Source organism: Telopea speciosissima, chromosome 2 (genome assembly GCF_018873765.1).
Source record: "Telopea speciosissima isolate NSW1024214 ecotype Mountain lineage chromosome 2, Tspe_v1, whole genome shotgun sequence".
NCBI classification, from domain to species: Eukaryota; Viridiplantae; Streptophyta; class Magnoliopsida; order Proteales; family Proteaceae; genus Telopea; species Telopea speciosissima.
Window position 1 is genome coordinate 434,362 of NC_057917.1, and position 24,915 is coordinate 459,276.

At 39.2% G+C, this 24,915-nt stretch overlaps 1 long non-coding RNA gene across 1 annotated transcript; it reads left to right on the forward strand.

Moving 5' to 3' along the window:
• Positions 1 to 550: 550 nt before the first annotated feature.
• LOC122652895 lies at positions 551 to 19,307 on the forward strand. The gene is made up of 3 exons (XR_006331667.1): positions 551 to 751; positions 11,553 to 11,559; positions 19,298 to 19,307. It is a non-coding gene; the product is annotated as an uncharacterized LOC122652895 (long non-coding RNA).
• The last annotated feature ends 5,608 nt before the right edge of the window (positions 19,308 to 24,915 follow it).

The following is a 24,915-nucleotide window of genomic DNA, read 5'->3' on the forward strand; positions in this document are numbered from 1 at the left end:
GTCTCTCCACCATGGGAGCGGCCTCTCTACGGACGCGGCCTCACGGGCACGACCTCCCCAGATAGGACCTACACGGACGCTGAGGCATCTAGCTCGTGATCCAGTCATCACTATAGACATACGCCACCTCCAGGACTCTAGGCCACTGCCTAGGAGTCATGTCGCCCAGACGGATTCAAACACCAAAGGAGCTATCACCGCACACGTGGGTATCTATCTATTAAGAATCCCAACACCACTGGGACACTCCCTCCCACAAGGAGACGGCCAACTAAGGAAGAGCCCTGCCACTCAGGGTCTCTATCCACTACATGGATTACTCGCCATCAAACTGGGACTCTCTACACCGCTATACTCCGCTATAAAAAGGAAGGTATGCGACGCCATTAACCATCTTGAATCCTAGTTATTCATCTGTTTGCTCAGAGAGATCTAACTTAGGCATCGGAGAGTCCTAGGCCAGAACCACACCGGTTCTCCTTTGTCACCCAGGGTCTTTTGCAGGTTACGACACTCGAAGGACCGCTGAGCGATTTCTTGACGCAACAAGCCCACTCTATCCCCTCTCCCCTTCTAAATCATGAGCCTGTACACTCTGCTTGGCAATACCAAAAGGTCAGACTTTTCTAATCAACCCCATTAAAACAGTTTCTCCTTCACCTCTTAGCTCTGTTGTTGATGAGTATTCTACCAAGTACCCACGAAATCTCAATACTCATAAACTAAGCAACCGTTATAATTTCAATTTATAGTTAAGTCTATACTTTTTTCTTCACCTCCAAGAAATGAAAATTGAAATTTAAGTTCCTAAAGCAAGTTGTAATCGTGAAACAGAATCCTGCATTCATAAATTAAAAGAGAATTAATAAAAAATTAGCTATAAGGAAAACCGTCTAAATGCAGCTTGAACATCCTATTAAAAACATACAAAGCAACTGAAATTTAATAAACAAAAATGATTTAGTGAAAAAACAGAATGAAAACGCACATAATAAAACAGCAGAATGCTTGAAAACGAGCTGGATCGTTCAATGCAGCATCAAAGGCGCAAAAAACCCAGATGAAAAAAAGAGAAGATTAACCAGAAAAACATGTGTGTTATATTAGGCATATACTGTAAGACAAAGCAGATATACAAAAATAGAGAAATACCTGTTATCACACACCAGTTGCAGAGTGAAACGAACCAGAGAGGAAGAAGCACGGACAATCGAGTTGAGTCGTATCTGTAAGATACTTTCCTTAAGGATTTAGATGCCCCCTCTTCTGCAACGGGGTTGACCTTGCACCTTACCCTCCAAGATAAATACAACTCCTAAACGTATAGGTTGCAGAACCTAATACGAGTACCAGGGATATCAAACGGCTATACAACCCTCTTATTACTTAAACGAAAATACAGTATCTGTCTCTGGAACGGAGCAGGGACAATACGTCTCTGTTTTCTATATAAAAAACAGGCATGACATGGTGTATATATATAATACTGGAGTACCCTTTCATGAAGGGATACATCCGTATGAATACAGGTGATATACGTACAGGGGTGTAACCCTTACATGGGAGGTGTGACCGTATGTATACCTCCACGTACAGGGAGGGGGTGTAAATATTCATATATATGTACGAATAGACAAGTGTGGTTCATCTATTAAACAAAACATTAAAACGCCTATAAGGTTTTGTCCACACCCCGACCCCGACCCCAACCTCGACCCGGCCCGACTCGGCTCGGCCCGCGCGCGCGCGCGATTCAAAAGCACCCCAAGGACCCCCCACACACTAGAGAGTAGGGTGTCTTCCTCTCCAAAAGGCTCACACCTTAAGGAAACAATCCTATATATATACCCCTCAAGTAACTCTCCCACAACCAATGTGGGACTATTCTTGAGCTCAATTCTAGCCTCTTGCACACAAGAGAGTACAACCAATTTCAAACAAAATAGAGGAGGGAAACAAAAAAAGGAGGGAATGAAACAAAACACAATTTTGAAACTTTGACACACACTTGAAAAAGTGCTTTTTGAAACAAGTGCTTTGACCCAAAGTGCATCTATAAAATAATAATACAACAATTCCCCCCACAAGTTTCAAAATAGTGATACATATCGAGTGATAAGTATATTAGACATAGTAGGACACATCGTTGCAGGTGTCTTCAGGACTTGAACCTACACTAGGTCGATGAACTACGCCACGAGTACGGTGAAGTCGACTTCTTAAACCTTTCCTCATCGGTGTAGCCGACTAGTTCACCACCACATCCTACTAGTCGACCGTTTGTGATATCCCTTTTATAAAGATGGACATTTTTTAACTGGCCTTGTCCCCTATCCTGGTCTCATAGATGTTTAGAGAATTCGCCTATAAAATTCTCATCGGTAGGCGGCCTCACCTCCTACATCTATTTAGGTCAGTCCATAGTGTGCACCACAGTTAACACACCCCCACTTTACATGAGATCCGACTAGATTAAGAGTCTATAAGACTCATCCTCCTTCCTTTGTGGTGGTATTACTTTTCCTATCTACCTAGAATGAGCAAAAAATGTAGTAGTACTACACAGGTCATCCAGTGACTTCGTTTGTACCCTTTGAACCTAATTCAGGAATTTACCTCTTCACATAGGTTGGGTGTCCATCACATGACCTATGTCACAAGCCTTAAGCTCATTCCCTTAGATGAATCATGAATTATTTTTGTAGGCAACGGTTTTGTGAAAACATCGCTAAGTTGCTTTGATTTCACAAAATCAATAGCTATTGTTCCTTCATTAATATCTTTGCCGTACAAAATTATGTCTTAGGCGGATGTGGCGCTTCTTTCCATTGTACATTTTATTCTTAGCTTTAGCTATTGCCGCTTGATTATCACAATGAAGTGATATCGAAGGCAATGGTTTTGGCCACAATGGAATATCTCGCCATCAAAGTTCGAGCCACTGCTTCGAGTTCCCGCCTTTTCCAAAGCTATAAACTCAGCTTCCATGGTGGATCCTGTACCACAGATTGCTTTACCGATTTCCACGAAATCGCTCCACCGCCTAGTGTGAAAACATATCCACTAGTTGCTAATGTTTCCTTGGTATCTCGAAATCCAATTAGCATCACAATAGCCCTCTAACACGGCTGGTCTTCCATTGTAGTGAAGACCATAGGCTATCGTTCCTTTAAATATCGCAATAATCTTGTCATAGCATGCCAATGCTCTATACTTGGATTATGAGTGTATTGACTCAATTTCCCAACTGCTAAAGCGATATCGTGCAGTGCGTTCATTAGATATATAATCAACCAATGATTTGTGAGTATTTCTTTTGGGAGACAGTTCCCCAAATTCTTTTGTAAAAAACAATTAATGTCCAAAGGTGTTTTAACCGATGATAAATCATTATAGCCATACTTCTTTAGTATGGTTTCAACATAATGGGATTGGGATAATATAATCTCTTTTTCTTTTCTGATGATCTTAATTCCAAGAATTACATCAGCCTCCCCCATGTCCTTTGTATCAAACTTAGACATTAAGAAACCTTTAGTTTGCTTTACAATGTCTAAACTCGTTCCCATTATCAACATGTCATCTACATAAAGTACGATGAACACACATTTGCCTTTATTGAACTTACTATACAAGCACCTATCAAAGCATCATTTATGAGAAAATCATTCGATACAAGTACCGAATCAAGTTTTTCATGCCACTATTTTGGAGCTTGTTTGAGTCCATAAAGTGATCTAACCAACTTACATACCTTGTGTTCTTGTCCAGGCACAACATAACCTTGAGGTTGCTTAATGTATATTTCTTCTACCAAGTCGCCATTTAGAAACGCTGTTTTCACGTCCATTTGGTGTATAACCAAATTATACATAGATGCAACAGCCATCATTACTCGTATAGTAGTTATTCTTGCTACTGGAGCAAATGTGTCAAAGTAATCTATATTCTTCTTTTGTCTAAAGCCTTTTACTACTAACCGGGCTTTAAACTTATCTAGTGATCCATCTGGTTTCAATTTCTTTCGAAATATCCACTTAGTGTCCAACACTTTGGAACCTTTAGGTAAGTCAACTAATATCCATGTGTGATTGGCTAAAATGGAATCTAGTTCACTTTTGATGGCCTCTTTCCAAAACACGGCATCTAAAGATGTCACCGCTTCTTTATACGATAAAGGATCATTGTCTAAAAGATAGACAACCCAATCACCATCCGAAAAAGTAGCTTTCTTTTGCCTTTTACTCTTCCGTAATTGACTTGAATCACTAGATATAGATTCAATATTCTTTGACACTTCTTGGCCAAAAGATGATACACTACTATCAACCTTCCTTTCTAATAGGTTAGACTTAAGAGGAAATACATTCTCAAAGAATTCTGCATCCCTTGACTCAATGATATCATTTTCGTCAAACACATCATCTATGGTTTTAATAACCATAAATCGATATGCAGTACTGTGAGCTGCATATCCAACAAAAACACAATCACATGTCTTTGGTCCTAGTTTCCTTTTCTTTGGTTCTGGTATAGCCACTTTGGCTAGACAACCCCATACCCTTAAATGCTTTATGGTAGGTTTTCTTCTATACCATAATTCAAAGGGTAACAATCCGGTTTTCTTGTGCGGAACTCTATTTAAAATATAACATGCCGATAACATGGCATCCCCCCACATGTCTAGGGGTAACCCTGAGCTTATGAGCATTGAATTCATCATTTCCTTCAATGTTCGATTCTTCCTTTCTGCCACCCCATTAGACTCAGGTTGATAAGGGGCGGTGGTCTCATGAATAATACCATGGTCCTCACAAACTGAGAAAGATTAGAGTATTCAGTACCTCTATCAGTTCTAAGCCTTTTCACTTTCCTCCCTAATTGATTTTCCACCTCTGCCTTATAGGATATAAAAGCATTACTTGCTTCATCCTTGGACTTAAGAAGGTAAACCATGGTAAATCTAGAATGGTCATCTATGAATGTAACAACATATTTTTTACCTCCTCTAGATTCAAGTGACTTATAGTCACAAAGATCACTATGCACCAAATCAAGAAGGCCACTTTGTCGTTCCATTGACCTATGTGGTCTTTTAGTGAATTTTGCCTCCACACATGTGGGGCACTTTGTCAATGGTTGCTTAATATGATTGTCTATTAAGCCTTTCTTATGCATATAAGAAATATAAGATGCATTGCAGTGACCTAATCTACCATGCCATAAATCATAATAATCAATAAAGTAAGCAGAAGAAGCACTAGGCTTTTCTTTTATTATCTCAGAAACACTTAGTACAAATAAACCATCGCTAAGATACCCCTTGCCCACAAATACATCATTTTTCAGAACTACAAGCTTGTCAGACTCAAAAAAGTAACTTCATTCCTGCCTTGTTGAGAAGCGGCCCTGAAATAAGATTGCGTCTTATTTCTGGCACATGCAAAGACATTGTCCAAAACAAGTGTCTTTCCTGAAGAGAGCTTCAAAGTAATTTTTCCTTTGCCGATAACCTTGGTTGACTGAGAGTTGCCCATATAGACCTTATCATCTAAAATAGAATAACTCAAAAAAGAGTTTCGGTCCCCACAGATGTGCCTCGTAGCACCTGTGTCTATTATCCAGTCATTTGGTTTTTCAACCAAAAATACTTCGGTTATCATTGCTGCAAAGACTTCCTCTTCAGCAAGATTGACTTTTGCCTTATCTGGCAAAACCTTCTTCTTGTTCCTGCAGTCTTTCTTGAAGTGACCCGGCTTGCCGCACATGAAGCAATTTCCTTTCTTCCTCTTTGAGTTTGAACTTTTCTGAACAGGATTGCCTTTCCTCTTAAGATTTGGTTTCTTCTCTGTTTCCACCAGATGGGCATTGGATCGAATGTATCCAATGGGCTTTTCACCTTTGTCTTTAATGCGATTCCGTTCCTCTATTTTGATGCGAACTACCACCTGATCAAAAGACCAGTCCTTCCTCTTGTGTTTCATTGTAGTTTTGAAATCCTTCCAAGAGTCAGGTAGTTTATCAATTAAAGAACTCGTGACAAACAGATCTGGTAAAATCATGTTCTCTTTAGCCAAATTCCCAACCATAACCTGGAATCTGTCTACTTGAGAAGAGATGGTTTCACCTTCAGTCATCTGGAAGTTCAGAAAATTTGACACCACATACTTCTTTAAGCCAGCATCTTCCAGAGTATATTTGTTGACCAAAGCATTCCAAATCATGTAGGCATGATCAAAGGAATTGTAAACATTATACAATTCATTCGATAGAGCATTCAGAATCCTGTTCTTGCATTGAAAATCTGCTTCGATCCAAGCAAGCCTCTTCATATCGAGATCAATATCCTCACTATCCGGAGGCTTGGGATCAGTCAATGCAAACGCCACCCCTAATTTGCGTTAATGCAAATAGCATCATCTGCTTCCACCGTTTAAAATTCCGCCTGAGTGAAGCTGTGCTATCTTATCAAACTCGAGACTATTCTCGGTTTCTCCATACTTGGTTGTATGGTAGCAGCAATATTTTGGGCAGCGGCAGCATAGGGGGAAGGTCCACAGTAGCAGTAGTATCCACAGTATTATTCCCAGCTATAGTCTTACACAGAAAATAAGCCAAATAAGATTCTAAATCCTTAAGATTGTTATATTAGGCATATACTGTAAGACAAAGCAGATATACAGAAATAGAGAAATACCTGTTATCACACACCAGTTGCAGAGTGAAACGAACCAGAGAGGAAGAAGCACGGACAATCGAGTTGAGTCGTATCTGTAAGATACTTTCCTTAAGGATTTAGATGCCCCCTCTTCTGCAACGGGGTTGACCTTGCACCTTACCCTCCAAGATAAATACAACTCCTAAACGTATAGGTTGCAGAACCTAATACGAGTACCAGGGATATCAAACGGCTATACAACCCTCTTATTACTTAAACGAAAATACAGTATCTGTCTCTGGAACGGAGCAGGGACAATACGTCTCTGTTTTCTATATAAAAAACAGGCATGACATGGTGTATATATATAATACTGGAGTACCCTTTCATGAAGGGATACATCCGTATGAATACAGGTGATATACGTACAGGGGTGTAACCCTTACATGGGAGGTGTGACCGTATGTATACCTCCACGGAGGGAGGGGGTGTAAATATTCATATATATGTACGAATAGACAAGTGTGGTTCATCTATTAAACAAAACATTAAAACGCCTATAAGGTTTTGTCCACACCCCGACCCCGACCCCAACCTCGACCCGGCCCGGCTCGGCTCGGCCCGCCCGCGCGCGCGATTCAAAAGCACCCCAAGGACCCCCCACACACTAGAGAGTAGGGTGTCTTCCTCTCCAAAAGGCTCACACCTTAAGGAAACAATCCTATATATATACCCCTCAAGTAACTCTCCCACAACCAATGTGGGACTATTCTTGAGCTCAATTCTAGCCTCTTGCACATAAGAGAGTACAACCAATTTCAAACAAAATAGAGGAGGGAAATAAAAAAAGGAGGGAATGAAACAAAACACAATTTTGAAACTTTGACACACACTTGAAAAAGTGCTTTTTGAAACAAGTGCTTTGACCCAAAGTGCATCTATAAAATAATAATACAACAATTCCCCCACAAGTTTCAAAATAGTGATACATATCGAGTGATAAGTATATTAGACATAGTAGGACACATCGTTGCAGGTGTCTTCAGGACTTGAACCTACACTAGGTCTGATGAACTACGCCACAGAGTACAGGTGAAGTCAGACTTCTTGAACCTTTCCTCATCGGTGTAGCCGACTAGTTCACCAGCCACATCCTACTAGTCGACCGTTTGTGATATCCCTTTTATAAAGATGGACATTTTTTAACTGGCCTTGTCCCCTATCCTGGTCTCATAGATGTTTAGAGAATTCGCCTATAAAATTCTCATCGGTAGGCGGCCTCACCTCCTACATCTATTTAGGTCAGTCCATAGTGTGCACCACAGTTAACACACCCCCACTTTACATGAGATCCGACTAGATTAAGAGTCTATAAGACTCATCCTCCTTCCTTTGTGGTGGTATTACTTTTCCTATCTACCTAGAATGAGCAAAAAATGTAGTAGTACTACACAGGTCATCCAGTGACTTCGTTTGTACCCTTTGAACCTAATTCAGGAATTTACCTCTTCACATAGGTTGGGTGTCCATCACATGACCTATGTCACAGGCCTTAAGCTCATTCCCTTAGATGAATCATGAATTATTTTTGTAGGCAACGGTTTTGTGAAAACATCAGCTAAGTTGCTTTCAGATTTCACAAAATCAATAGCTATTGTTCCTTCATTAATATACTGCCGTACAAAATTATGTCTTAGGCGGATGTGGCGCTTCTTTCCATTGTACATTTTATTCTTAGCTTTAGCTATTGCCGCTTGATTATCACAATGAAGTGATATCGAAGGCAATGGTTTTGGCCACAATGGAATATCTCGCCATCAAAGTTCTCGAGCCACTCGCTTCAGCTTCCGCCTTTTCCAAAGCTATAAACTCAGCTTCCATGGTGGATCCTGTACCACAGGATTGCTTTACCGATTTCCACGAAATCGCTCCACCGCCTAGTGTGAAAACATATCCACTAGTTGCTAATGTTTCCTTGGTATCTGAAATCCAATTAGCATCACAATAGCCCTCTAACACGGCTGGTCTTCCATTGTAGTGAAGACCATAGGCTATCGTTCCCTTTAAATATCGCAATAATCTTGTCATAGCATGCCAATGCTCTATACTTGGATTATGAGTGTATTGACTCAATTTCCCAACTGCTAAAGCGATATCTGGTCTGGTGCAGTTCATTAGATATGTAACTGAACCAATGATTTGTGAGTATTTCTTTTGGGAGACAGGTTCCCCCAAATTCTTTTGTAAAAAACAATTAATGTCCAAAGGTGTTTTAACCGATGATAAATCATTATAGCCATACTTCTTTAGTATGGTTTCAACATAATGGGATTGGGATAATATAATCTCTTTTTCTTTTCTGATGATCTTAATTCCAAGAATTACATCAGCCTCCCCCATGTCCTTTGTATCAAACTTAGACATTAAGAAACCTTTAGTTTGCTTTACAATGTCTAAACTCGTTCCCATTATCAACATGTCATCTACATAAAGTACGATGAACACACATTTGCCTTTATTGAACTTACTATACAAGCACCTATCAGCATCATTTATGAGAAAATCATTCGATACAAGTACCGAATCAAGTTTTTCATGCCACTATTTTGGAGCTTGTTTGAGTCCATAAAGTGATCTAACCAACTTACATACCTTGTGTTCTTGTCCAGGCACAACATAACCTTCAGGTTGCTTAATGTATATTTCTTCTACCAAGTCGCCATTTAGAAACGCTGTTTTCACGTCCATTTGGTGTATAACCAAATTATACATAGATGCAACAGCCATCATTACTCGTATAGTAGTTATTCTTGCTACTGGAGCAAATGTGTCAAAGTAATCTATATTCTTCTTTTGTCTAAAGCCTTTTACTACTAACCGGGCTTTAAACTTATCTAGTGATCCATCTGGTTTCAATTTCTTTCGAAATATCCACTTAGTGTCCAACACTTTGGAACCTTTAGGTAAGTCAACTAATATCCATGTGTGATTGGCTAAAATGGAATCTAGTTCACTTTTGATGGCCTCTTTCCAAAACACGGCATCTAAAGATGTCACCGCTTCTTTATACGATAAAGGATCATTGTCTAAAAGATAGACAACCCAATCACCATCCGAAAAAGTAGCTTTCTTTTGCCTTTTACTCTTCCGTAATTGACTTGAATCACTAGATATAGATTCAATATTCTTTGACACTTCTTGGCCAAAAGATGATACACTACTATCAACCTTCCTTTCTAATAGGTTAGACTTAAGAGGAAATACATTCTCAAAGAATTCTGCATCCCTTGACTCAATGATATCATTTTCGACAAACACATCATCTATGATTTTAATAACCATAAATCGATATGCAGTACTGTGAGCTGCATATCCAACAAAAACACAATCACATGTCTTTGGTCCTAGTTTCCTTTTCTTTGGTTCTGGTATAGCCACTTTGGCTAGACAACCCCATACCCTTAAATGCTTTATGGTAGGTTTTCTTCTATACCATAATTCAAAGGGTAACAATCCGGTTTTCTTGTGCGGAACTCTATTTAAAATATAACATGCCGATAACATGGCATCCCCCCACATGTCTAGGGGTAACCCTGAGCTTATGAGCATTGAATTCATCATTTCCTTCAATGTTCGATTCTTCCTTTCTGCCACCCCATTAGACTCAGGTTGATAAGGGGCGGTGGTCTCATGAATAATACCATGGTCCTCACAAAACTGAGAAAGATTAGAGTATTCAGTACCTCTATCAGTTCTAAGCCTTTTCACTTTCCTCCCTAATTGATTTTCCACCTGCCTTATAGGATATAAAAGCATTACTTGCTTCATCCTTGGACTTAAGAAGGTAAACCATGGTAAATCTAGAATGGTCATCTATGAATGTAACAACATATTTTTTACCTCCTCTAGATTCAAGTGACTTATAGTCACAAAGATCACTATGCACCAAATCAAGAAGGCCACTTTGTCGTTCCATTGACCTATGTGGTCTTTTAGTGAATTTTGCCTCCACACATGTGGGGCACTTTGTCAATGGTTGCTTAATATGATTGTCTATTAAGCCTTTCTTATGCATATAAGAAATATAAGATGCATTGCAGTGACCTAATCTACCATGCCATAAATCATAATAATCAATAAAGTAAGGAAGAAGCACTAGGCTTTTCTTTTATTATCTCGTAAACACTTAGTACAAATAAACCATCGCTAAGATACCCCTTGCCCACAAATACATCATTTTTCGTAACTACAAGCTTGTCGACTCAAAAAGTAACTTCATTCCTGCCTTGTTGAGAAGCGGCCCGAAATAAGATTGCGTCTTATTTCGGCACATGCAAGCACATTGTCCAAAACAAGTGTCTTTCTGAAGAGAGCTTCAAAGTAATTTTTCCTTTGCCGATAACCTTGGTTGACTGAGAGTTGCCCATATAGACCTTATCATCTAAAATAGAATAACTCAAAAAAGAGTTTCGGTCCCCACAGATGTGCCTCGTAGCACCTGTGTCTATTATCCAGTCATTTGGTTTTTCAACCAAAAATACTTGATTATCATTGCTGCAAAGACTTCCTCTTCAAGAAGATTGACTTTTGCCTTATCCGCAAAACCTTCTTCTTGTTCCTGCAGTCTTTCTTGAAGTGACCCGGCTTGCCGCACATGAAGCAATTTCCTTTCTTCCTCTTTGAGTTTGAACTTTTCTGAACAGGATTGCCTTTCCTCTTAAGATTTGGTTTCTTCTCTGTTTCCACCAGATGGGCATTGGATCGAATGTATCCAATGGGCTTTTCACCTTTGTCTTTAATGCGATTCCGTTCCTCTATTTTGATGCGAACTACCACCGATCAAAAGACCAGTCCTTCCTCTTGTGTTTCATTGTAGTTTTGAAATCCTTCCAAGAGTCGTAGTTTATCAATTAAAGAACTCGTGACAAACAGATCCGGTAAAATCATGTTCTCTTTAGCCAAATTCCCAACCATAACCTGGAATCGCTGTCTACTTGAGAAGAGATGGTTTCACCTTCATCATCCGAAAGTTCGAAAATTTGACACCACATACTTCTTTAAGCCAAAGATCTTCCGAGTATATTTGTTGACCAAAGCATTCCAAATCATGTAGGCATGATCAAAGGAATTGTAAACATTATACAATTCATTCGATAGAGCATTCGTAATCCTGTTCTTGCATTGAAAATCTGCTTCGATCCAAGCAAGCCTCTTCATATCGAGATCAATATCCTCACTATCCGGAGGCTTGGGATCAGTCAATGCAAACGCCACCCCTATTTGCGTTAATGCAAATAGCATCATCTGCTTCCACCGTTTAAAATTCTGCCCAGTGAACTGTGCTATCTTATCAAACTCTGAGACTATTCTCAGTTTCTCCATACTTGGTTGTATGGTAGCGCAATATTTTGGGCAATGGCGCAGTAGGGGAAGGTCCACGATGAGCGATAGTATCCACAAGATTATTCCCACTATAGTCTTACACAGTAAAATAAGCCAAATAAGATTCTAAATCCTTAAGATTGTTATATTAGGCATATACTGTAAGACAAAGCAGATATACGTAAATAGAGAAATACCTGTTATCACACACCGTTGCAGAGTGAAACGAACCAGAGAGGAAGAAGCACGGACAATCGAGTTGAGTCGTATTCGTAAGATACTTTCCTTAAGGATTTAGATGCCCCCTCTTCGCGGGGTTGACCTTGCACCTTACCCTCCAAGATAAATACAACTCCTAAACGTATAGGTTGCGGAACCTAATACGAGTAGCAGGTGGATATCAAACGGCTATACAACCCTCTTATTACTTAAACGAAAATACAGTATCTGTCTCTGGAACGGAGCAGGGACAATACGTCTCTGTTTTCTATATAAAAAACAGGCATGACATGGTGTATATATATAATATCTGGAGTACCCTTTCATGAAGGGATACATCCGTATGAATACAGGTGATATACGAGAGGGGTGTAACCCTTACATGGGAGGTGTGACCGTATGTATACCTCCACGTACGAGGAGGGGTGTAAATATTCATATATATGTACGAATAGACAAGTGTGGTTCATCTATTAAACAAAACATTAAAACGCCTATAAGGTTTTGTCCACACCCCGACCCCGACCCCAACCTCGACCCGGCCCGGCTCGGCTCGGCCCGCGCGCGCGCGCGATTCAAAAGCACCCCAAGGACCCCCCACACACTAGAGAGTAGGGTGTCTTCCTCTCCAAAAGGCTCACACCTTAAGGAAACAATCCTATATATATACCCCTCAAGTAACTCTCCCACAACCAATGTGGGACTATTCTTGAGCTCAATTCTAGCCTCTTGCACACAAGAGAGTACAACCAATTTCAAACAAAATAGAGGAGGGAAATAAAAAAAGGAGGGAATGAAACAAAACACAATTTTGAAACTTTGACACACACTTGAAAAAGTGCTTTTTGAAACAAGTGCTTTGACCCAAAGTGCATCTATAAAATAATAATACAACAATTCCCCCACAAGTTTCAAAATAGTGATACATATCGAGTGATAAGTATATTAGACATAGTAGGACACATCGTTGCAGGTGTCTTCAGGACTTGAACCTACACTAGGTCTGATGAACTACGCCACAGAGTACAGGTGAAGTCAGACTTCTTGAACCTTTCCTCATCGGTGTAGCCGACTAGTTCACCAGCCACATCCTACTAGTCGACCGTTTGTGATATCCCTTTTATAAAGATGGACATTTTTTAACTGGCCTTGTCCCCTATCCTGGTCTCATAGATGTTTAGAGAATTCGCCTATAAAATTCTCATCGGTAGGCGGCCTCACCTCCTACATCTATTTAGGTCAGTCCATAGTGTGCACCACAGTTAACACACCCCCACTTTACATGAGATCCGACTAGATTAAGAGTCTATAAGACTCATCCTCCTTCCTTTGTGGTGGTATTACTTTTCCTATCTACCTAGAATGAGCAAAAATGTAGTAGTACTACACAGGTCATCCAGTGACTTCGTTTGTACCCTTTGAACCTAATTCAGGAATTTACCTCTTCACATAGGTTGGGTGTCCATCACATGACCTATGTCACAGGCCTTAAGCTCATTCCCTTAGATGAATCATGAATTATTTTTGTAGGCAACGGTTTTGTGAAAACATCAGCTAAGTTGCTTTCAGATTTCACAAAATCAATAGCTATTGTTCCTTCATTAATATATTGCCGTACAAAATTATGTCTTAGGCGGATGTGGCGCTTCTTTCCATTGTACATTTTATTCTTAGCTTTAGCTATTGCCGCTTGATTATCACAATGAAGTGATATCGAAGGCAATGGTTTTGGCCACAATGGAATATCTGCCATCAAAGTTCTGAGCCACTCTGCTTCAGTTCCCGCCTTTTCCAAAGCTATAAACTCAGCTTCCATGGTGGATCCTGTACCACAGGATTGCTTTACCGATTTCCACGAAATCGCTCCACCGCCTAGTGTGAAAACATATCCACTAGTTGCTAATGTTTCCTTGGTATCTGAAATCCAATTAGCATCACAATAGCCCTCTAACACGGCTGGTCTTCCATTGTAGTGAAGACCATAGGCTATCGTTCCCTTTAAATATCGCAATAATCTTGTCATAGCATGCCAATGCTCTATACTTGGATTATGAGTGTATTGACTCAATTTCCCAACTGCTAAAGCGATATCTGGTCTGGTGCAGTTCATTAGATATGTAACTGAACCAATGATTTGTGAGTATTTCTTTTGGGAGACAGGTTCCCCCAAATTCTTTTGTAAAAAACAATTAATGTCCAAAGGTGTTTTAACCGATGATAAATCATTATAGCCATACTTCTTTAGTATGGTTTCAACATAATGGGATTGGGATAATATAATCTCTTTTTCTTTTCTGATGATCTTAATTCCAAGAATTACATCAGCCTCCCCCATGTCTTTTGTATCAAACTTAGACATTAAGAAACCTTTAGTTTGCTTTACAATGTCTAAACTCGTTCCCATTATCAACATGTCATCTACATAAAGTACGATGAACACACATTTGCCTTTATTGAACTTACTATACAAGCACCTATCAGCATCATTTATGAGAAAATCATTCGATACAAGTACCGAATCAAGTTTTTCATGCCACTATTTTGGAGCTTGTTTGAGTCCATAAAGTGATCTAACCAACTTACATACCTTGTGTTCTTGTCCAGGCACAACATAACCTTCAGGTTGCTTAATGTATATTTCTTCTACCAAGTCGCCATTTAGAAACGCTGTTTTCACGTCCATTTGGTGTATAACCAAATTATACATAGATGCAACAGCCATCATTACTCGTATAGTAGTTATTCTTGCTCTGGAGCAAATGTGTCAAAGTAATCTATATTCTTCTTTTGTCTAAAGCCTTTTACTACTAACCGGGCTTTAAACTTATCTAGTGATCCATCTCGGTTTCAATTTCTTTCGAAATATCCACTTAGTGTCCAACACTTTGGAACCTTTAGGTAAGTCAACTAATATCCATGTGTGATTGGCTAAAATGGAATCTAGTTCACTTTTGATGGCCTCTTTCCAAAACACGGCATCTAAAGATGTCACCGCTTCTTTATACGATAAAGGATCATTGTCTAAAAGATAGACAACCCAATCACCATCCGAAAAAGTAGCTTTCTTTTGCCTTTTACTCTTCCTGGTAATTGACTTGAATCACTAGATATAGATTCAATATTCTTTGACACTTCTTGGCCAAAAGATGATACACTACTATCAACCTTCCTTTCTAATAGGTTAGACTTAAGAGGAAATACATTCTCAAAGAATTCTGCATCCCTTGACTCAATGATATCATTTTCGTCAAACACATCATCTATGATTTTAATAACCATAAATCGATATGCAGTACTGTGAGCTGCATATCCAACAAAAACACAATCACATGTCTTTGGTCCTAGTTTCCTTTTCTTTGGTTCCGGTATAGCCACTTTGGCTAGACAACCCCATACCCTTAAATGCTTTATGGTAGGTTTTCTTCTATACCATAATTCAAAGGGTAACAATCCGATTTTCTTGTGCGGAACTCTATTTAAAATATAACATGCCGATAACATGGCATCCCCCCACATGTCTAGGGGTAACCCTGAGCTTATGAGCATTGAATTCATCATTTCCTTCAATGTTCGATTCTTCCTTTCTGCCACCCCATTAGACTCAGGTTGATAAGGGGCGGTGGTCTCATGAATAATACCATGGTCCTCACAAAACTGAGAAAGATTAGAGTATTCAGTACCTCTATCAGTTCTAAGCCTTTTCACTTTCCTCCCTAATTGATTTTCCACCTCTGCCTTATAGGATATAAAAGCATTACTTGCTTCATCCTTGGACTTAAGAAGGTAAACCATGGTAAATCTAGAATGGTCATCTATGAATGTAACAACATATTTTTTACCTCCTCTAGATTCAAGTGACTTATAGTCACAAAGATCACTATGCACCAAATCAAGAAGGCCACTTTGTCGTTCCATTGACCTATGTGGTCTTTTAGTGAATTTTGCCTCCACACATGTGGGGCACTTTGTCAATGGTTGCTTAATATGATTGTCTATTAAGCCTTTCTTATGCATATAAGAAATATAAGATGCATTGCAGTGACCTAATCTACCATGCCATAAATCATAATAATCAATAAAGTAAGCAGAAGAAGCACTAGGCTTTTCTTTTATTATCTCAGAAACACTTAGTACAAATAAACCATCGCTAAGATACCCCTTGCCCACAAATACATCATTTTTCAGAACTACAAGCTTGTCAGACTCAAAAAGTAACTTCATTCCTGCCTTGTTGAGAAGCGGCCCTGAAATAAGATTGCGTCTTATTTCTGGCACATGCAGCACATTGTCCAAAACAAGTGTCTTTCCTGAAGAGAGCTTCAAAGTAATTTTTCCTTTGCCGATAACCTTGGTTGACTGAGAGTTGCCCATATAGACCTTATCATCTAAAATAGAATAACTCAAAAAAGAGTTTCGGTCCCCACAGATGTGCCTCGTAGCACTTGTGTCTATTATCCAGTCATTTGGTTTTTCAACCAAAAATACTTCGGTTATCATTGCTGCAAAGACTTCCTCTTCAGCAAGATTGACTTTTGCCTTATCTGGCAAAACCTTCTTCTTGTTCCTGCAGTCTTTCTTGAAGTGACCCGGCTTGCCGCACATGAAGCAATTTCCTTTCTTCCTCTTTGAGTTTGAACTTTTCTGAACAGGATTGCCTTTCCTCTTAAGATTTGGTTTCTTCTCTGTTTCCACCAGATGGGCATTGGATCGAATGTATCCAATGGGCTTTTCACCTTTGTCTTTAATGCGATTCCGTTCCTCTATTTTGATGCGAACTACCACCTGATCAAAAGACCAGTCCTTCCTCTTGTGTTTCATTGTAGTTTTGAAATCCTTCCAAGAGTCAGGTAGTTTATCAATTAAAGAACTCGTGACAAACAGATCTGGTAAAATCATGTTCTCTTTAGCCAAATTCCCAACCATAACCTGGAATTTGTCTACTTGAGAAGAGATGGTTTCACCTTGATCATCCGGAAGTTCGGAAAATTTGACACCACATACTTCTTTAAGCCAAGATCTTCCGGAGTATATTTGTTGACCAAAGCATTCCAAATCATGTAGGCATGATCAAAGGAATTGTAAACATTATACAATTCATTCGATAGAGCATTCAGAATCCTGTTCTTGCATTGAAAATCTGCTTCGATCCAAGCAAGCCTCTTCATATCGAGATCAATATCCTCACTATCCGGAGGCTTGGGATCGACCAATGCAACGCCACCCCTATTTGCGTTAATGCAAATAGCATCATCTCGCTTCCACCGTTTAAAATTCCGCCGTGAATGTGCTATCTTATCAAACTCGAGACTATTCTCGTTTCTCCATACTTGGTTGTATGGTAGCAGCAATATTTTGGGCAGCGGCAGCAGTAGGGGGAAGGTCCACAGTAGCAGTAGTATCCACAGTATTATTCCCAGCTATAGTCTTACACAGAAAATAAGCCAAATAAGATTCTAAATCCTTAAGATTGTTATATTAGGCATATACTGTAAGACAAAGCAGATATACAGAAATAGAGAAATACCTGTTATCACACACCAGTTGCAGAGTGAAACGAACCAGAGAGGAAGAAGCACGGACAATCGAGTTGAGTCGTATCTGTAAGATACTTTCCTTAAGGATTTAGATGCCCCCTCTTCTGCAACGGGGTTGACCTTGCACCTTACCCTCCAAGATAAATACAACTCCTAAACGTATAGGTTGCAGAACCTAATACGAGTAGCAGGGATATCAAACGGCTATACAACCCTCTTATTACTTAAACGAAAATACAGTATTTGTCTCTGGAACGGAGCAGGGACAATACGTCTCTGTTTTCTATATAAAAAACAGGCATGACATGGTGTATATATATAATACTGGAGTACCCTTTCATGAAGGGATACATCCGTATGAATACAGGTGATATACGTACAGGGGTGTAACCCTTACATGGGAGGTGTGACCGTATGTATACCTCCACGTACAGGGAGGGGGTGTAAATATTCATATATATGTACGAATAGACAAGTGTGGTTCATCTATTAAACAAAACATTAAAACGCCTATAAGGTTTTGTCCACACCCCGACCCCGACCCCGACCTCGACCCGGCCCGGCCCGGCTCGGCCCGCGCGCGCGCGCGATTCAAAAGCACCCCAAGGACCCCCCACACACTAGAGAGTAGGGTGTCTTCCTCTCCAAAAGGCTCACACCTTAAGGAAACAATCCTATATATATACCCCTCAAGTAACTCTCCCACAACCAATGTGGGACTATTCTTGAGCTCAATTCTAGCCTCTTGCACACAAGAGAGTACAACCAATTTCAAACAAAATAGAGGAGGGAAACAAAAAAAGGAGGGAATGAAACAAAACACAATTTTGAAACTTTGACACACACTTGAAAAAGTGCTTTTTGAAACAAGTGCTTTGACCCAAAGTGCATCTATAAAATAATAATACAACACACATGTGTCTTATCAAATAAATCGTGAAATGACAGATAATCCCACCGAAGATGAGGTGGAGCAGGGGTAGAGAGGTTCTCATCTTGAGATTGGGAAGAGTAGAGAGAGAGAGACATGGAAGAGGTTGGAGCAGGGATAGAGAGGTTGGACCAGAAACCTCGGAAAAACACAACGCTCACAGCTGCTTGAAAAACCTCGCCGGAACCTTTCTTGAGAGTTGCGGGAGCTGAGAGAAACGGAAATCTCGATCGTGAAAGGGGAGAGCGAATGAGAGGGACAGGTGAAAATAAAAATGTGAGGAAAAATTTAAAAAAATTAAAAATTAAAACTCAAAAGTGAAAAAAAATAAATAAAATGTTTCTTCTCAAAATCAATCATATACACGTGTCAACCATCTAAAAAAAAAATGGAACAAAATGGAGCATGTCAGATATGGAACCGATAAAAATCCCACTCACATCACCCTTTGACTTTTTGAATTGTACCTTTCAAAGTTGCTTGAATGTTGAAAGCACCGACCATGTAAGTGGCTCTCAACAAATATATATATATATATATATATATATATATATATATATATATATGTAAAAGACTATAAATTCCAATTGTGATCCATGTGATTGGTTGTTACAAAAAATAAAAAAAGTTCCATGTGATTGGTTCAACCTTTTTGAAACAAAAAAAATAATCCCCCGGCAAAATAACATGCATGAACCATTTCACGAAGTATGTGTCTTGATAACCCAAAGTCTCGATAATTAGCTCTTGGTCTTCCGGTCGAAAAACAACGTTGATGAAGACGCATAGGTGCACTATTACGCGGTGGAGATTGTCATTTTCCATGAATTTCCCATTTGTCACTCAACGACGCACGGCCTAGGTGCTTTATTGAGAGATTTCGACTCCATTGAGCTGCTATTTCAGTGGTTGAAGTGCCAGTCGGCATTGCCTAAGTAACGTCCGGCTCTGTTTGCGCATTTCTCTTCATCCGTTGAGTCGGTGGAAGGCTACTTGACTTAGCCTTCAAAGAAGAATCAAGTCAAAGAAGCCGGCGTAGCACGCCGATCCGACATACGTTCAAACGCATGCACCTTTCGACTAAGCAATCAAACTACTGTGTGCTACCGCAGCAAGAAAAGCTGATCTACGACCACCCTAGTGGATGAGGGCCGCAGAGGGGAGGATAAGGGGAACTATCACCAAGCATCATCGAAAAAGGCAACCATGAGCAGACTCTTACACGAGGCAATGTTTGGATATACTCCCCCATCAAAAATTAAGACACATTGTTTTTTTTTATAAAGAAAAGTTAAGACACATGGCCGGCGAGAAATCCACACTAGATTTGAATTTGATCTATTGCATATCATCTAGGTAGACATTATATTATACATGATAAAATTTTTTTAATATAATAATACAAGATCAAAACCCGAAAAATACTGTCTTATTTGCGGTGAGGACTGAGGACTAGGTAGGTAGTCCTCCAAGATAATACTCCGTGAAATGGTTCCTGAATGTTTGTTGTAGGGGGCAACAAGATCAAGTTGTTAGGGATCAAAATATCTCTTCATTTTCTATTGATTTGTCTGATCATCGATTATAGGGGTCCTCTTTACCATTCTGTATAAATGGAGAAATTAATTGTGACACGTTCACTAAAAATAAATCCTTTTGTGGCTAATAATTTGTTAGCAAAAATTGACTCAACTTTATCCTAGTTCTGTCGAGGGAGCAATCCCATTTTTCACCTCAAACTGGTCAAAATATGTGGAATTTCTACTTTTCATGGAGGATTAGATCCAGTGAGATTATTTCTTATATCTAACATCAATCTCAATTTTTACCATGTGAAAGATTATAAATAGGGTAATTACCAAAGAAAAAGAAAGGTTATAAATAGGGCCAATAATGATACCATTCCTATAATTGCATAGGTAGAGTGTCCTTTTAATTATCCATAGTGGGAAACATTTTCTGTGTACTATTCACCCGGTGGAGGGAATCATAGGACAAAAGGCCTGAGGGGTTAACAGACCGGACCTTAATCTGCTGCTGTAACTGCAGCGCTGCTGTAATCATCGTGCAGCACTGCAGGTGCCATGTGTGCACAGCGGGTCCCACATGACACACATGGCACCTGCAGCGTCGCACGATGAGTACAGCAGCGGATTAAAAATGCGTAACAGACCAATGTGAATTTATATATTCTCCCAACATTCTAAGCCGCTAGGGGAGGGTACGTTAACCCACACCCACACACACCCATCAGTGCCCTCCTCTATGCCGCTTGCTCAAAGAATCCTCTCCCTCATTTATCTGCCTAATTTCCCTATATTTCATCTATAAAATTTTCTTCCCACATGGTTTTAGTTATCAAATTGTGCTTAATCTGAAGAATAAAGGGAGATAGATAGATAGGGACAATTCGAATTGAGTATCTAGCAAATCTCAAAGTCAAGTTCGATCACATGTACTGATGAACACTTTGTTTTTTTTTCTCTTGAAACACCTACTGTCTATCCAAATCTTATCCTAAATTGACTTGTTAGGTTGCCGGGGACCCCCATATGTATAAATGGTGTAACGCTTGGGTTTAAACTTAATTAGATTGCAACTAGTAATCTTCCCCAAATCATGTTTGTCATGAAACCTTATTAATTTGCCATTCCACTTGAGAAACGCAGTTGGGGCTGCAATTTTAAATGGTGAGGAGGAGGAGGAGGAGGAGGAGGAGGAGGTGTGGGGAATTTAGGCATGCGTGCATGCATGCACCATTTGAATCTGTGACATGGCAAATATTTGGAGGATCATCGATCACCTTAATTGTTAAAACTTATCAATCATTGGAACAAGTCATCATCATTCTATGATCAAGTGCATTTGCAATATTTTAATTAGTATTATATAATAAATGCTTAATAATCTTTGGGGCCGACAATAAGCTCACCTCCCCTTCCCTTCCCCAACAAAACCCCTTAATAAAAAGAAAAAGGGAGAGGGACAAAACTCAACTCAACTCAACTCAAACTCTTAATATATCATCGAAGTTATCATGACCTAGCTAGTGTATATAGATATATAAATGCAAGCAAGAAAAACGGAAGCAAAGCTTAGAACCTGTGATGAGATATATTATTATTATAATTAATAATGAAGTCTTGCGATTGTGGGGTTGGGGGAATGAGGAATTGAGAACTAGTGATAATAATAAGAAGAGATCGAGTGATTGTAGGGTCGGGACTCGGTAGTGAATGAATAAAGAAAGGGCACCACCACCACCACCACCACCACCATATATGTATATATATATGATATGAGTATGGGAAGTATGGGAAGTTTGGCAAGGCATAAAAGGATGTTGTGGAAGCCAAGGCTTCTAAGTAACTCATTTATACTATATATCTCTCATATTATTATTATGGGAGAATGTTTTATGTGTCGGTGGCACAGGCTGCACCCAGACACATAGGGGTGGGTGAAATGATCACCCTACCCCTTGAATGGCAGACCCATGTGTCTGGGCGTTATGGCACAGAAAACATCAACCCTATTATTATTATTATTATTATTATTATTATTAACACTACTAGTACTACTACAATACTACTCTTCAAAGATCACCCAACCCAACCCAACCCAACCCAAAGGCCTCTAAGGTCTAAGCTCTTTCCTATTGGGAATCAATGTGTATAAAGTCAGTCTTCTAGTATGAACTATGAAGTACATTATAGTAACTTACCCAAAAAACAAAAAGAAAGTACATTATAGTAGGCTAGTTAGCTAGCTAGTTAGGAACCCCGAATAATTAACCTCATTGAAGCCAACCAATCAACCAACCTCCTAGGTGTACCTCAAATGCTCACGCTCTCCTATTATTATGCCACCGTTCCTCTCTCTCTCTCTCTCAGACAGACACACACACACACCCATTCACATTCACCGTGGATCACAGCAACGCTAGAGAAGCAACTTTGAAACTATATTTTATTAATTAGGCATGCATTAATTGCTCATTAATTTGGAATCGAATTCCACTACTCACCAGAAAATTCAAAATTGGTGGTTTCAACCCATTTGCTACTTCCATTTGATTCCTGAGAGAGAGAGAGAGTTAGTTGCGTGATGGTATATTTTTTTTCTCATTCGATCTAAGTCTGTGATCAGTGTCCATGATCTATACGTAATGCCTCTTATCTGTGAATTTTACTTAATCGCTTCCTGGTCACGTGGCCTTACACCAATGTGTGGCTAATGAGAGCATGCAAGGATTGTCATTTTAAAAGATTTAAACATGTAAGGGGCAATTAAAAAGAATATGTCAAGTTCTAAATACACCCTTACAGAGGTATCATTTTAATTAATAATCCTAAAAATAAAATATTTCTTTTAATTGTGTACAACAAACATATCAATGAATCTTACTAAGCATAAATCTATTGCAATAGGTAAATTAAATTGTAGCTGCTGTGTTGCAATAGGCCCTTCTACCCACTTTTAGTTCCTTCTCTCAACATCTTAATTGAATGTTTGTTGATGTGGCAAAATAGCTGATGTGGCCGGTATTGGTCAATCTAGTTGGACCTTTGATCTCAAAATTTTGAGATGCGGTGAGACCTTCTTATGATATTTGGGTGTGGATTGAAAAGTCCAAAAAGTATAGAAAGAGGTTTCTTAGTTCTTTAATTTCCCTATTCCACTCTGATGAGGAAGAGGCTCTCTAAGTGGTCTATCTAGATGGGTTTCCGTAGGTGATTCAAATAGTGTATGTGGTAGTTTAGATGAGTTTCAAATTTAGTGGACAACTGGACAAGCAAACCCAAAGATCCCTTCTTAACATGTCAAGCTTTAGGAAAAACAGAGTATGTAAAATGGCAAAAAAAAACATGTCAAGCTTTAACTAAAACAGAGAATGCAAAATGGCAAAAAAAAGAGGAAAACCCATAAAAAATCTGATTTATGGAGGTGTATGGACTATAAGAGAGTCATTGGACATACATGCATGAGAAGATATACTAAAACACAGAAAGATACATATATGATTGAGTTTGAGTATGAAATTTAACACATGACCAATCTAAGGAATTCAAATCAAAATTTCAACATCTATGCCCTTCATGTAGAAAAACTAAGGCAGGTCATCCATCAAGAGATTTATTTCTAGGAAAGGTGTTTGGAGAAATTTTCTTCCTTTAAAATGTTAATTCATACATGGAAAAGAAATGATGTCATTGACGTGATGTGTACTTGCGCCTTGACAGCCGCATGCAAAATGATCGACGTTGGACCAGTTGGACCAGGACTGTGCCTATCATTTCACACATGACTATGTCTGATCACAAGAACACGCCGTGCCCAGAGACAAGTTAGCATTCTTTATACCTTTGGTTTCATCTGGGTAATTTTGGTATATATGAGAGGGGCAGTTTGGGACTGTTGTATATTTGGTTAGAATGTTTTGTAGGCGTAGGCTGTAGCTTATAATGCAAGTTTTTGTTTTTGGTTTGTGAAAGACCCACGTGCTCCAGGTATCTTTTGGTATTTTAGAAAGTCATTAGAGGATTCGTATAACATCATATTTCTTTTTTCAAAATCATCATAAATAAAACTATGGCAAAAAGGGTGAGTGAATTTATGCTTGGTTACTTTTGAAAAAAATAAATAAAAAGTTAAAGATATCTATCGAATTCTCCTTTTTTTATTTCACAAATAACAATACAAATTCTGTGTCGTTTTTTAGTTTGCAAACCGCGGGGCAGGTAGGTAATTACGCAAAAATTAGTACCCAGCCGTATTCAAAAATCACACTCCTGACTCCTCTACCATTCCACTCCACGTCACTCCACTCCACTCATCCCTACTTTCTTTCTTTCACTACTCTACTCTACTCTACTAGGAGAGCAGTCTCACACTCTTTCTTGGCCTTGTTTTCTTTCCTCCATTCCTTCTTTTTTTAATTGATTGATTGATTATACTTACTTATCTCATATATTTTCTTTTCGTAAATTCGTAAATCTTTTCTATTTACGAAAAGAAAAAGAAAAGAAAAAGAAAAGAAAAGAAAAGAAAAAGAAGAAAAACCTTCTGGTTCTGGTTTCGCACTAGATCTGTCTGTCTCTCACTCCACAGACCATAGCAAGAGGCATCAGGGAAACAACGTAACAGCGCTAGAGAGAGCGAAGGGAAGGGAGACAACAACCGACTGAGAT